The sequence below is a fragment of the Ictidomys tridecemlineatus genome, chromosome 14 (assembly GCF_052094955.1).
Source record: "Ictidomys tridecemlineatus isolate mIctTri1 chromosome 14, mIctTri1.hap1, whole genome shotgun sequence".
Taxonomy (NCBI): Eukaryota; Metazoa; Chordata; class Mammalia; order Rodentia; family Sciuridae; genus Ictidomys; species Ictidomys tridecemlineatus.
In genome coordinates this window covers 18,320,636-18,334,438 of record NC_135490.1, presented here as the reverse complement: position 1 = coordinate 18,334,438, position 13,803 = coordinate 18,320,636, and the positions used below count along the sequence as shown (strand labels likewise).

Genomic DNA, 13,803 nt, shown 5'->3' with positions numbered 1-13,803 from the left:
CAATTATTTGCAAAAGTGGTAATGACTACTCTTCATTCTCTATAATTTCTAAGGAATCCTTCAAAGTTCTCGGCAGCTCAAGAATATAAGATATCAGATCATATTATGTTTATGGTTTGTTTGATAAGCATAAACAAAATGTTCCTGAATTTTTAAAAACACCCATTATTAGTAAGCTAGGGGGTGCTATCATTCAATAAAATGGTTTTGTTTGCTTAATGCAAGGGTCCTGAGCTTCAGAATTTTGTGAGTAAGGAGTGTACCCAGACAAAGCCACATTTTTCAGAAGGCCTGCTCTTCCACTGTCTGAATAATACAACAAACTGCTTTTCTTAGGAGGTAGAACAACTTTATTTAGCCATTTTTTAAGAGTGCATTTTAATTATACAGAAAATGTGTTTCACTGAGGCACATCCATACATGTATATAGCATACTTTGATCATAATTACAAGGGTACAATAATTTAAAATTCAACATGAATCTCTAGTTACAAGCAATTTCTCTAGAATGTAATACATTACTGAAATAAAAAGCATAAGTAGTAATTGCCTAATAACTTTTAAATTCATATTTGTATTCCAATAACTCCAAGCAATTTTATATCAATTATCAGTTGTTTTGTAGAATTTAAGAACTATCCTCACTATAAATACTACAACTAAGATTATACTCCTTTTCAAATAGATCAATAATGGAGCGATTTTTTTCTTATAAGTGAATGAGGAGAGCACTATTTTAAGGACCAGCTTTGAAAATCAAATTGAGAAAAACTTCATTTAAAAAGTTATTGAATGCCAGGCACAGTGGCTCAGCAGTTAAGTAAAGCCCTAAGCAATTTTGCAAGATCCTGTCTCAAAAATAAAAAAAGGGCTCAGGAGGTAGCACAGTGACTAAGCACCCCTGGATTCAATCCCTGGTTCAAAAAACAATAATAAAATAAAATAAAATAAAAAGAAAGTAAGTTACCGAATACCTACCATTCTTTCAAAAAGCCCACTCCCCCAAAAATCAACTATTTAACAATGGTCAATGTTAGAAAAGATACTAGCATAAAAAAAACCTTCTAAGTTCCTTCAGGAGTTACTTTAATATATATACCACACTGTAGTCCAAAGAAAATAATTAGAGGAAACAGTAGCTGATGAATACCGTTTACGATTTTCCTAAATCTATGTAATAAGATATAAATTTGTAAAGAATGATAGTACTCATATGTCTTTCTATATCACAAACTACCTGTATTTTCTTAAATGAAACACGGACACTTTCACTATGGGATCTAGAAGCCCTGGGTGTGTCTGCTGAACACAACCAAATATTAATGAATAGAACTAAAGACCAAGAGGGTGATGGTTTGTATTTTAACCCAACTCTATCAACTACTAATAGTTTTCTCTGAAAAAAGGAAAATGGTAACTAGAAACTGCCTTTTTCTTTGAAGAAAAATAAAGTATAAATAACGTGGTTATAGTCAAACCTTTTGCACAATATGGAGTGTGCTTCATTATGTTATGAGAATGAATCTCCATGGAAGACTTTTAATTTGTTGATAATTTTCAAATTAGAGGTTTTTCTATGATGGTATAATTGTGCTCTAAAGCAACATAAAGCACATTCCAAGATGCTTAACAGCACAGTCATTTAATTCAGCAAACACATATAGTTTGGAAAGTGGTCTTCGGCGTAATACTCAGTGCGTGAAATTTACATAAATGGTAAAGATCACTCATCTAATCAGCACTTTCCCAGGGACAAAAGAGTGTAGTTCAGTAGTATTGAAAGCTGTTTGGTAACACAGAAAAACAAGGAGGATAAAGTGGTTGAGCAGAAACAGGCCTGCTTACACAATGCTGGTGGGAGTGTATCTTGGGTCAACTTTCATGAAGAACAATTTGTCTGCTTCAATCAAATTACAAATTAACACAATCTTTGATTCAAAAATTTAACCTACAGATACACTAACATGCAAAATTTTGTATGTACAGATATTTTTATTACAGCATTACTGTAGCATTAATAGAGAAGCTAGGGAAAAGCCTGAATCATAAAGAGACTGGTTAAACAACTATAACCATCTATTCAATGGAATACTTGGTAGTTACTCAAACGAAGAAATTATACAAATGGGATAGTTGATAAGATATATTCTTTTTTTTTTATACCAGAGATTTAACCAAAGGGCTTACCCACTGACTCAGATCCACTGAGTCACATCCTCCCTTTTTATTTATAGACAAGGTCTCACTAAGTTGCTCAGAGCCTTGCTAAGTTGCTGATGCTAGTTTCCAACTTTCGATCCTTCTATCTTAGGTCCTGAATTGCTAGGTTTACAATACAATATATTTTTAAGTATTAAAAAACAATAATTAGTACATATTATGCCAACACATGATATATATTCACATTTACATATATGCCATCTTAAAAAAAAGCAGCTAGAACAGGTTTTTAAATTTTTATTTCCCTTCACTGTTTTCAACTTCATCACTACAAAGTCCAGATCTACCTTAGAGGAGATCAAAACTCATAAAAATCATAGAATCTCAGATCTGGAAGGAACAATATAAGTCCAATATAAAAGTTATTTCATCAGTGCAGCTAGAAACATATAATTTTTATTGATGGCAGTGATGAGACAAATGGTTCTATGCTTAGCAAATATACATTAAACTTATAAACCGGGCCAAATGTATAAAAAGTGCTTATTCCTATTTTTCTTTTGTCAATAAATCCTTTCAAAATGAGTCAGTTTTATGATGTAATTTTACTAGCGCTAGACTATTTAGCTTTCATAATTACATACAGTTTCAAAAACAATCACTAATTGGTCCAACTTGCTAAACATGACATTTGGTGACCAACAGTCACTCATAAATGAAAACAGGAAAGTAGTCAGGGCCTCACCATTGACCTTGCTTATTTTGTGGATTAGTCGAACAGCCAGTTAAAACAAAAAATAATAAAGGATACTCAGACTTTAGATGAAACATGTTCCATGATCAAACTACTCAGACAGTTGGCAACCTGTGAACTGGATACTTTAGAATTAAATCAAGTTTCCCAATAAACTGTTTTGGAAACCAAACTCATGAGGAGTTAAATGCTTTGTCCAAGTCAAACAGCTGGCCATTGAAACCTATGGATACAATTAGATTGGCCAACTCCTTAGTCAGTAATAATACCTTCCACTCCATATTTAGGTGCAGAAGGAAGGTACTTGTGTAAATTTCTAAATATCTAACATTCTTTTCATCATAGTAATAAAGACAGCAACCACTTCAATAATGCATTCTTAGTTGCTTCCATTTACTGAGTAATTACTGTATCAAGTATGGAGCTAAACACTCATCTGGAGGTTTGGAAAAGTTGGTTGACTTGCCTAAGGTCACGTACTTGGAATGGGACAGGTCAAGCCTCCTACGTGAGCAGTATTAACCAAGACAGGTACAACTATTTCAGAAGGCACACAGACCTTGTGTTCGTGGCTATGAATATAAAAGGAATATATTTTAAAAGTTACCTTTCACTTTTTTAATAATATAAATATTCTTTCCTAAATAAATTTATTTAAATAAAAATGAAGTCAATGTAGAGAAAAACATTAAATATTTAACAGTATTCATGGTACAGAATATAGCAAAATTCTAGAGGATGCACATAAATGATTGAAATTTGGAAAATGTTGATTTAGAAAATGAGATTTAATATTCTAATCTTTCATATCTGATAACATGCTCATTCCTATGATTCACATAAAAGTGACAAATAAGAACATGCTTTTACCTGGGGTACTCTAACCCTAGGACTTATTTTCTACTGAAGTGGCTAAATTATACTATTAATAAAAAAGTGGAAATACTTAGCAAAGCAAAGAGGTGATTTCTTAATTTGCTCTGGGTCACAAAAATATCTTGGGCATTGTCACTTCAAGATCCAACAAATAAATTTTCATCTTAAAAACTTATTTTTCTGAGTTGTCTAGGACAAAGAAGCAGCTGAACAGTGATAATTCTTACATGAAGTAGATTATAGTTAAAATAAATGCACAATGGAAATTTTCCATTTATTTATACTTCTTTAATATTAACTCTTGAGATTAACGATCTAAGACAATGAAGTATATTCTAAAACATATAAGAAAGAATAATTATAATTTTCTATATATTTGAATGTTAATCATAGAGTCTAAGAATCTCAGAGTGATTAAATACAATAGCACATTTATACAGGGAGAGCCACACTCCCAAAGCCAGGGGAAATGTAAAGTAGGTGACTCTCTGAGAGTCTCCACTCAGACTCTGGTGTTCTTAGCACGAGCTCAGTCCCTTTCAAGTCCCTACTAATAGCTTTGCTTCATTTCATTTGCTTCACAGGACTAACACAACTGGAACGAACTGATCTTGTGTTTTTGTTCCCATGTTTAGTGTTCATCTCCCTGCAAAGGAATACATAACAGCAGGATCACATTTTATCCCCTGCTGTATCCCCAGGTCTATAGCAATACATAGATTTGGTGGACAAATACTTAATGATTTGGAAAATATTCTTCATAAATAAATCAACTTGAATATAACTCATTTGTTACTTCAGGGGTATATAAATTTTAGGGCTAGGGATGTAGCTCAGTGATAGAGCACCTCATGCATGAGTTTCTGGGTTCAGTCCCCAGTACCAGATTTTAAAAAAAAAAATGAAAGGGGTACAATTCTGGATGAATTCTGTGTCAGAATTACCAACACTCTATTTCTAGGAATGCATCTGTATGGGACACTTCTTGTGTCCTATATCAAATCCTCTCAGCCCTACCTCATGCTCCAGCTGCCACTGCCATCAGCAGGTTTGAGCAGACTTTGAGCAGACTTTGATCATCTTTGGGAAGATGTAATGCAATTCTTTACCCCAGTCTCTGCCATACCTCTGTCCAGCTTCCTACCTGGAACTCTGGCACTAGGCACTCAGACCTGCACATCCAGAAGTAAGGAAAATAATGATGAAGGACCAACCTCCACCAGTAAAGAATGATCCGCCCTAGGTACATGTATGACTTCACATGTGATACAACCATAAAAATGAAAGGTTGTGCTCCCTTTGTGTACAATGAATTGAAATGCATTCTGCTATCATGTATAGCTAATTAGAACAAAACAAAACAAACAAAAAAAAAAGAATGGTCCAAAGGAAAATAAAGACTTTTCCCTTTAATCCCTAAGCAGATAGTTCAGAGACACATTCCATACAGCTCCTCAGAAGGGAGAGTAAACACATCACACTTAGCTGTGGCTAGATCAATACCATACCTCTGAACTGGATTCCCTCCTTTCCAGTTCAAACCCCAACTCACTCATTCCTGGCTCCCTGGAAGTGCCCAAATAAACTAAGTACATAAGACTTGCTTTCAAAGGAACCCCCAATTATTGTACTGAGCAATAAATTAAACTGTGAATGTGGATTTTTAACTATAAGAATGTTAACTATAATGCTATTTACAATATCAAAAATTAAAAAGAATTTAAATGTCCAATATTGGCAGATTCTATAATGTCAAATAAATTGTAAATAAATAATAATTGTAAATAAACAATTGTAAATAAATTCTATAATGTCAAATAAATTGTAAATAAAATGTCAAGCAAATTCTATAATGTCAATAAAACTGAATACTTTGCAGCTATTAAAAAACATTTGGAAAAATATCATGATACTAAAAAAAATGGGGGCCAGGCACAGTGGTGCACATATAGAATCCCAGCTACTCAGGAAGCTGAAGCAAAGGACTCCAAGCTCAAGGTCAGCCTCAGCAACTTTGCAAGACCCAGTCTCAAAATAGAGTTATGGATGTAGCTCAGCAGGTAATCCCTAACACCACGAAAAAAAATTTTAAAAGATTTGGAAGGGGGCTAGGATTGTGGCTCAGCGGTAGAGAGCTCGCCTAGCACGGGCAGGACCCGGGTTCAATCCTCAGCACCACATAAAAATAAAGGCTTCGTGAAGAAACTATGAAAAAAAAATTTTTGTAGGCAAACATTTAATAACTTGGAAAATGTTCCTAACATACAGCTAAACATCACATAACATTTCAGTCAACAATAAGCTGCTTATAAGATGCTACCTGTACCATATAGCCAGGTATGTAGTAGCTATTTCATTCAGGTTTATATAAGTACATTCTATGTTTTCATACTGATGAAATCATCTAATGACAAATTTCTCAAGATTACACCCCCAACGTTAAGCAATGCATGGCACTAATCAGCATAAAAAGCTAGTTTTTAAAAAGAATATTCAGTTTGATTCTTTTTTATTTATTTTTTGGTAAAACACACATACATAAACACAAGGATAATACCAAGGGATATACTGCCATTGTTTGTAAGTATGATCTCTGGTTAGTGATAGAATGGAGGTTTTCTATTTACTTATTTTTATTTATTTGCAAAATTTTTTAGTGTTCTATAATGAATGTGTACCATTTAAATGATCATATCATTCAAAAGAAAGTCAGGAAGAAGCAAGGACTGACTTTCTACATCTGTAGAATGCTAGCCAAGGTAACAGTGGGTAAGGAGAGCTGTTTAAGAGATGCAGCTCCCCAGTCACCAGAGGTTGCCTCACACTGGCCCATCCATCCTCCGAGTACCAGGAGTCTCACAGGCCTTTCATCATTAAGTTGTCCTACAATGTTTTGTAGGACATTGAATAGGCTCTCCATATATTATGTGCATTCTTATGAGAGCAGTTACCTTTAAATGTCTAAAGAAATATGAAGTAGAAGAACATCGTAGCTAATTAAATAAAACTAACAAAGTGCTATCATTGGGTAAAATAGGGAGAAATTTTTTTCATTTAGATACATTGATTTACAACACATGAAGACAAATTAAAGGCTACATATTTCATACTCAGAAAATGCTTTCAGCACTGAACAAAGAAAGGGAGTAAAAAAGCCACCATGATTAAGGAAGATGACTAGAACACTAGACAAGGACGACGCCCAAGCCATACAATGAGCATCCATGTGACACTCGTACACAAACCAGCTGCACATTTTAAAGTAAGATGCTTTCATCCTCTTTCACATTGCTTGACAAGCCAAATTACACATAAGATATTTCGCTTAGACAAGTACATTCCTTCTGCTTGGCTATTAGGATCTGTAGTTTATTTTCAACTTGGGCATTGACTCCATAGCGGGAAATAATTTATGTAGTAAGACTTAAATCCTGAGCCATGAGCCATCTGTTTATTAAGAAAAGACTACCAAGTGGCTGACTGCTCCATATATAAGGCTTGCAGATGTCTTAAGAACACATGCAAACATGAAACTCACAGCTCAGGCTCTGTTTAACTTTCTGTAAGTACACTGCTAAAAAGTGATTTTTATTAATTTGCCAGTCATTTTACATCTATATCAAAGCACCTGTTTACTTAATGTGCCAGAAATGACCTAAAAACAAACAAGGAAACAATTATCCAAAGATCATTAGCAGAGGGAAGATACCAGTAACTTTGACTAGTATGTACCTCCTAAAATCTGTACTCAGTACCCAATTTATGCCACTCATAGCTCACAAATAGTATAATAAATGGTTATAAGCCACAAAATCAAAAGTTTAATAGTATTACCTGACTGCTCTGACCTGGGTGCGGGGCAGTGCACAAAAAAAAGAGGAAGAGGTTCCTTCCTCTTTCTGGAATACAGATCTGGCCTAGTTTTGAAATAGGAAGTATCAGTCCCTGACATCTTACCATCTCCTTATCCACACTTCTGCCTCTCAAGACTGCGCCTCAGCTACCAGGAACCAGCCCCTCTGCTCTCTGCACCCAACTATGACTCTCCACCCAGATCTGATCTGTCTTTCTCTTGTGAATGCTAAGTATTTCTCCTCCCAACACACTTAACTGAGCTCCATCTCTTGGGATAGCTGCTGCCAGCAGGATTAAAAAAAAAAAAAAAAAAAAAAAAAACCTCTTATTGGCTCACATTATAGTTAATAATGCACGGCCTTCCAAAACAAATTCCTTCCAGAGGTATTTAAAGTTTTAAGAGAGACTGACTCTGAAGCAGAATTTACCTGCAACCGAGAGAATTTCCAACAGTATAATCAGTGAGGTACAAAGGCAAAGAGATTACAGAAAGAAGAAATTTGGAGGTAATATAACCTGCAGGCAGTCTGAAAGTCATCTCTCCTAAATCATCTACTTTACAGCTGCTACTTCCATCATTTTTAACCCAAGGTTTCTCTTAAAACTTCAACTTCCTTGACATTGGCTCAAATGGATAATGAAGACAGCACATCTACCTTGCAGAATTGTGGAAAAACTTAAATATAAGTTGCTCAACCATTTACCAGAGCATCCATTATGTAACCCTATAACACACTACCTCTAATTCAGGACTTTCCCCCCTTGGACTTGACAGGGCACTCACAATGGAATACTGAGATTTAACTCCCTCCCTCACAAAATGATGTTCAACCCCAGATCATTCACAACATAGTGGCTTTCTGTTTTGATCAAATATTCCCAAACATAAAAGATAAAATCATGGGCTGGGGTTGTAGCTCAGTGGTGGAGTGTTTGCCTAACAGGTGTGAGGTACTTGGGTTTGATCCTCAGCACCCATAAAAATAAATAAAATAAAGGTCCATCAACAACTAAAAAAAAAAAAAAAAAACAACTTTTTTAAAAGATAAAATCATAATTTTACAAAATGTGCCAAAGTAACTATGTAAAAGTAAGAAAATTAATATAAATAAAAACAATGAGAGCAGTTTATGACTGATTGGGTAAAATAGGGGAAAAAATTTTTCATTTAGATATGTTGATTTCCAACACATGAAGACAAATGAAAGGCTACATATTTATACTCAGAAAATGCTTTTTGTGGGCTGGGGTTGTGGTTCAGCAGTAGAGCACTTGCCTAGCATGTGTGAGGCCCTGGGTTGGATCCTCACACCACGTGAAAATAAATAAATAAAATAAAGGTATTGTGTCAACTACAACTAAAAAAATAAATATTTTTCAAAAATGCTTTTGGTAATGAACAAAGAAATGGGGTAAAAAAGCCACCACTGATTAAGGAAGATGACTAGAATACTATGCCACTGTGCTACAACCCCAGCCCATAATTTTATCTTTTATGATAGGAATATTTGATCAAAACAGAAAGCCACTGTGTTGTGAATGATGTGGGATTGAACATCATCTTGTGAGGGAGGGAGTTAAATCTCAGTTTAATGGAAATTGTTGAGTGCTCTGTCAAGTCCAAGGGGAAAAAGTCCTGAGATAGAGGTAGTATGCTATAGGGTCACATAATGGATGCTCTTGTAAATGGCTGAGCAACTTTTAAGTTTTTCCACAACTCTTCAAGGAAGGTGTGCTGTCTTCATTATCCATTTGAGCCAATGTCAAGGAAATTGAAGTTTTAAGAGAAACCTTGAGTTAATAATGATGGAAGGAGCAGCTGTAAAATGAATAATGTAGGAGAGATGACTTTTAATACAATTTTTAAAAATTTTTTATCAGTAATAATACATCTTTTCAAGTCAAGATATAATATACCTTTTCAAGTCAAGGTACGGTAGGCCTTGGCCCCTAGCACATGTTTGCTATCACTATAAACTAGTCAACTCTCCTAGAAAACAAATAAGCCATTCATTAAGAGGTATCCAAAAACCATAAAAGCTTAAAGTATTGATCTTGAAAATACACTTCTATAAATTCACCCAGAGAAAATAATTCCAAAAACAGAACATGCTTATCAATCAATGAACTTTAAACAGAAACAATTAATGATCCAACAACATGGCAACAAGTGAGTAAACTGCAGCAAATACACATGATAAAATGTTATGATCAGTAATAATGAAAACTATAAGACTAATTGCAAAAATAACATTTATAAAATGTTTGCTATAACATACAACCATATTATAGAATTAAATGAGATACAACTTTTACATATGACCATATTAGGAAAACTTAATGGAAATCAAGTCACACGAAAAACAAACACAATTTCTTCTAACACACAGTGGACATAAGTAAAGAAAGTGTCCTACTGGTCTCATTGATCATGGTTCCTGCCCTTACGTTCTTCAGTTCTATAGCTGGTAGCACTAGATCTGAATTCAACTGCCTCTAGTCAGAGACAATATCCAGGTCTACTTAAGCAGCTCAACACAGCTGACTTTATGCAGTGCTCATGTGACTTTGGGCGCTAGAATACTTTGCTCCCCGGCCCCAGTTCCCGCCCACCAGCCCTTCCTTACCTCTAACTAGGGACCTTGTCCTATTAGGCGTCAGTTCCCCGCTCTTCCTTGCTGTACACTGACCAGTTCTCCTAGACCCCAAACTCCTGTCCCTTGTTCCTTGTTCAGGACATATGGAGAACTTACTCTCAGACTCTCCTTTTGTCTCATTCCAGGCAGGACCTTTATGTGGTTCAGCTTTCACTCATCACAGGCCCTGTCTATCCTAATGAGCACTGATTCACTCAATATTTATTTACCAGGCACTTAACATGTACCAATTTCTAGTCTAGGTTCCACAGATATGGCAGTGAACAAAACATACAAATATACCAGCCATCTAAGAGCTCAAATTCTAACAAGTGAGTGCTTCCATTTATTGAGGTATATACAGTTTCCCTCATTCCAACACTCCTGCCCTTCAAAGTGGTCTTTGTATCCCAATGTCTGTATTCCACAGGCACAGAGGGAATGAAGCTGGGAGAGGTAGGAGCTGTAGACATTAATCCCAATCTGTCACTGAGTTCCTATAAAATCTTGGGGCAGAATAGTTAATATGAAAAGAATGCAGAATGAAAAACCACACCATAGGTTTTAATCACAAAGTCTGGGCTTGGATCTGGATAGTTTCACCCTAGCTGTGTGATCCTAGAAAATCACTCAGCCCCTCTGAGCTACAATCTTCTCATCTGTAGAAACACTTCTTTCTCCAGGATGTTATAAAAACTAAATGAGATCAGTGCTTGGCAAAGTGACTGAAACACAAAGCAGGCAGTCCCTTCTTCCCAAGTGAATAATGTGTACTATTTCTATTATCATTTATAAGAATCGAATACTTCAATCTCCTCTCATTTGGCCCCTTCTCTTTAAAATCACTACAAATTTCTAAAAATGACTTCAAGTCTCTCAACAAATGTTATTTTGCTCCTAATAATCAAAATCTCCTTCTGTATCTGCAATGGATCCTTCAGAATTCCTTCCTTCCTCTCAGAACAGACTAACATGAGTTCACACCTACCTTCCAAAACCAGAATTTAAATGATTTAAAATTATGGTGGTAAGTTGAGGCATCAAAAGAAAAAAGAAAAAAATAAGGACCAAAAAGTACCTTCAGTAGGCCTCAAAACTCTTTTTAAAAATTAAAATATAGCCAGGCATGGTAGTGCATGCCTATAACCCCAGCAGCTTGAGAGGCTGAGGCAGGAGGATTGCAAGGTCAAAGCCAGCTTCAGCAACTTATTGAGGACTTAAGCAATTTAGTGAGATCCTTTCTTAAAATTTAAAAAAAAAAAAAAAAGGTTGGGGATGTGGCTCAGTGAGTTCAAATCCTGCACCAAAAATAAATAAATAAAAATAAAAATAAAATATAAGAAAGCAAGTTTAAGAGACCAAAATTATCAGTTAACTCAAAAAACAGAGGTTAAGACATGAGACTCTTAATACAAGAAGATATCTCTTGCTTTTCAAAGGTGATGCATGGGTATCTTTATAACAACTGTGGATGGTAACTGACAAATTACATGCCAAATACAATTGTCAAAATAATTTGTCTTCATTTCTTTCTTTTTGTGGCAGTCATGCCCTAGGCCAGGGGAAGTAATCCAAACATCTCCCCAGGGCACCGTACTACTACATCACATACTACTCCTTCCTCTTTTTTCTTCCTGTTCTTTCCTCTTTTTCTCTCTCCTTCTTGCCTTTTCCTCTATGATTGCACCTTTTCCATAATCTTTCTAAACTGATTTGCATCATTCTGATTATATGCCTTTATCTAAAAAAAATGTCAGTTTTGATCTATGGTATGTGAATTATACCTAAAGTACTTAAAATCCATGCTAACTGTTGTGGTTGCAGCTCAATGGTATAGCCCTTGCCTAGCAGGCAGGAGGCCCTTGGATCAAAACCGAGCAATACACACACACACACACACACACACACACACACACACACACACATCACTAAGATATGAACCATCAAAGGTTGGCACTCATAAACAGAGTTTTACAATGGAAAATAATAACCAAAAATAAGTAAACAAAAATAAAATGAAATGAACTTCTTGACCCAATTTCTACACTAGTATTCATAAACTTAACTTAAAACAAGGTTCGCTAACTTTGTGAATACATGTTAGTGATATAGCTACATGCTATTTTCACAAGAAAGAAAGTAATAGAAAATTGTATATTCTAAGGAAAGGCACGAGTACAATTAAACCAGATTATCAAAAGCACAGTAAATTTACTAACCTAACAATGAGATTAGGATATCCAAGTTCAAAAGGTAATCATATTTTCAAAAATTGTATGTCAAAATTCCTAGAGTTTAAGCTTTTGGCTAACCTCAAGCCAAACATGCCAGAACCATAGGTAATTTAACTCTAGACTCTTTATCACCTAGACTGAATTGGAGACATACCCTGCCTGAACAGTGGCAACCAACCTGATCCAAATGTGCTAGCTCCACACCTAAACAACATAAAGCAAGTATCAAAGATCAAGGAAAAAAAGTCCTGGGGCTGGGGTTGTGGCTCAGTGGTAGAGTGCTTGCCTAGATTGTGTGAGGCACTGGGGTTTGATTCTCAGCACCACATATAAGCAAATAAAGGTCTGTCAACAACTAAAAAAAAAAAAAAAAAGAAAGAAAGAAAAGATAAAAAGTCCACCTAATAAGAACATTTACTTGTATTTTCTCATTACTGCTCAAATTACTACAATGCTATTATAACATTCTAAGTCATAATCAGGATGAAGTCATTTTTGATTCATCAAGATAAATGCTTTTTACATACCACACAAAGTTACTTGAAACATAAATCTCAAAATGATTCAACTCTGTGGACATCTTCAAAGATTATATACCAAACTCTTTTGCTCACATAGGACTTACTCTATCTCAGAAGGGAAACAGAACACAGATATAAAGCCATAAAAAGTAACTTACTTACTAATGCTTCTGAAGTACCTACCTTTGTCCCAAACAAGAACTTTAAATACTCATCTAGTTTTATGAAATGTCCTAATAATAAGGTTTCTAAGGTTTTCTCAAACTAACTGACTCCAGTGCCTTTTCATACTAAATTATAAGTTTTTCATTTGTTTTATACTCTTAACTTATGGAGTAAAACATAACTGAATTGGAATATTTGGAAAACAGATTTCTAGATGGTCAAATATTTTGATCAAAATCATGATTACCAAATTCAGACTTAAAACATGACACAACATCCCAACTTAATCATAAATAATTTAAAATTTTATGCCTCTGGATAATAAGAAACTTATTAGTATCCTGATGAAGTGATAAATACCAGGTTAAAAGATTTCTGGGTATTACAGTGGTAGATAATGCACTCCGGTGACAGGATTTTCCATTGATATACCATAAATCACACTAATCCTGAAGGTTTGACTCAAACAATTTTTATGTATATTTTTGTTTTAACCTTTGCTTTGCAAGTGCACCATCTGCCAAACCCTTTTGCTCACAAAGGACTTACTCTATCTCAGGAGGGAAACAGAACATAAATGGAAAAGCAATAAGCCCTCCATA

The 13,803-nt window shown here is 35.0% G+C and overlaps 1 protein-coding gene across 4 annotated transcripts in view; it reads right to left on the bottom strand.

The window, feature by feature from the left end:
* Klhl2 (kelch like family member 2) overlaps positions 1-13,803 on the bottom strand; it is a 94,652-nt gene that overhangs the window by 34,915 nt on the left and 45,934 nt on the right. The window lies entirely within an intron of this gene.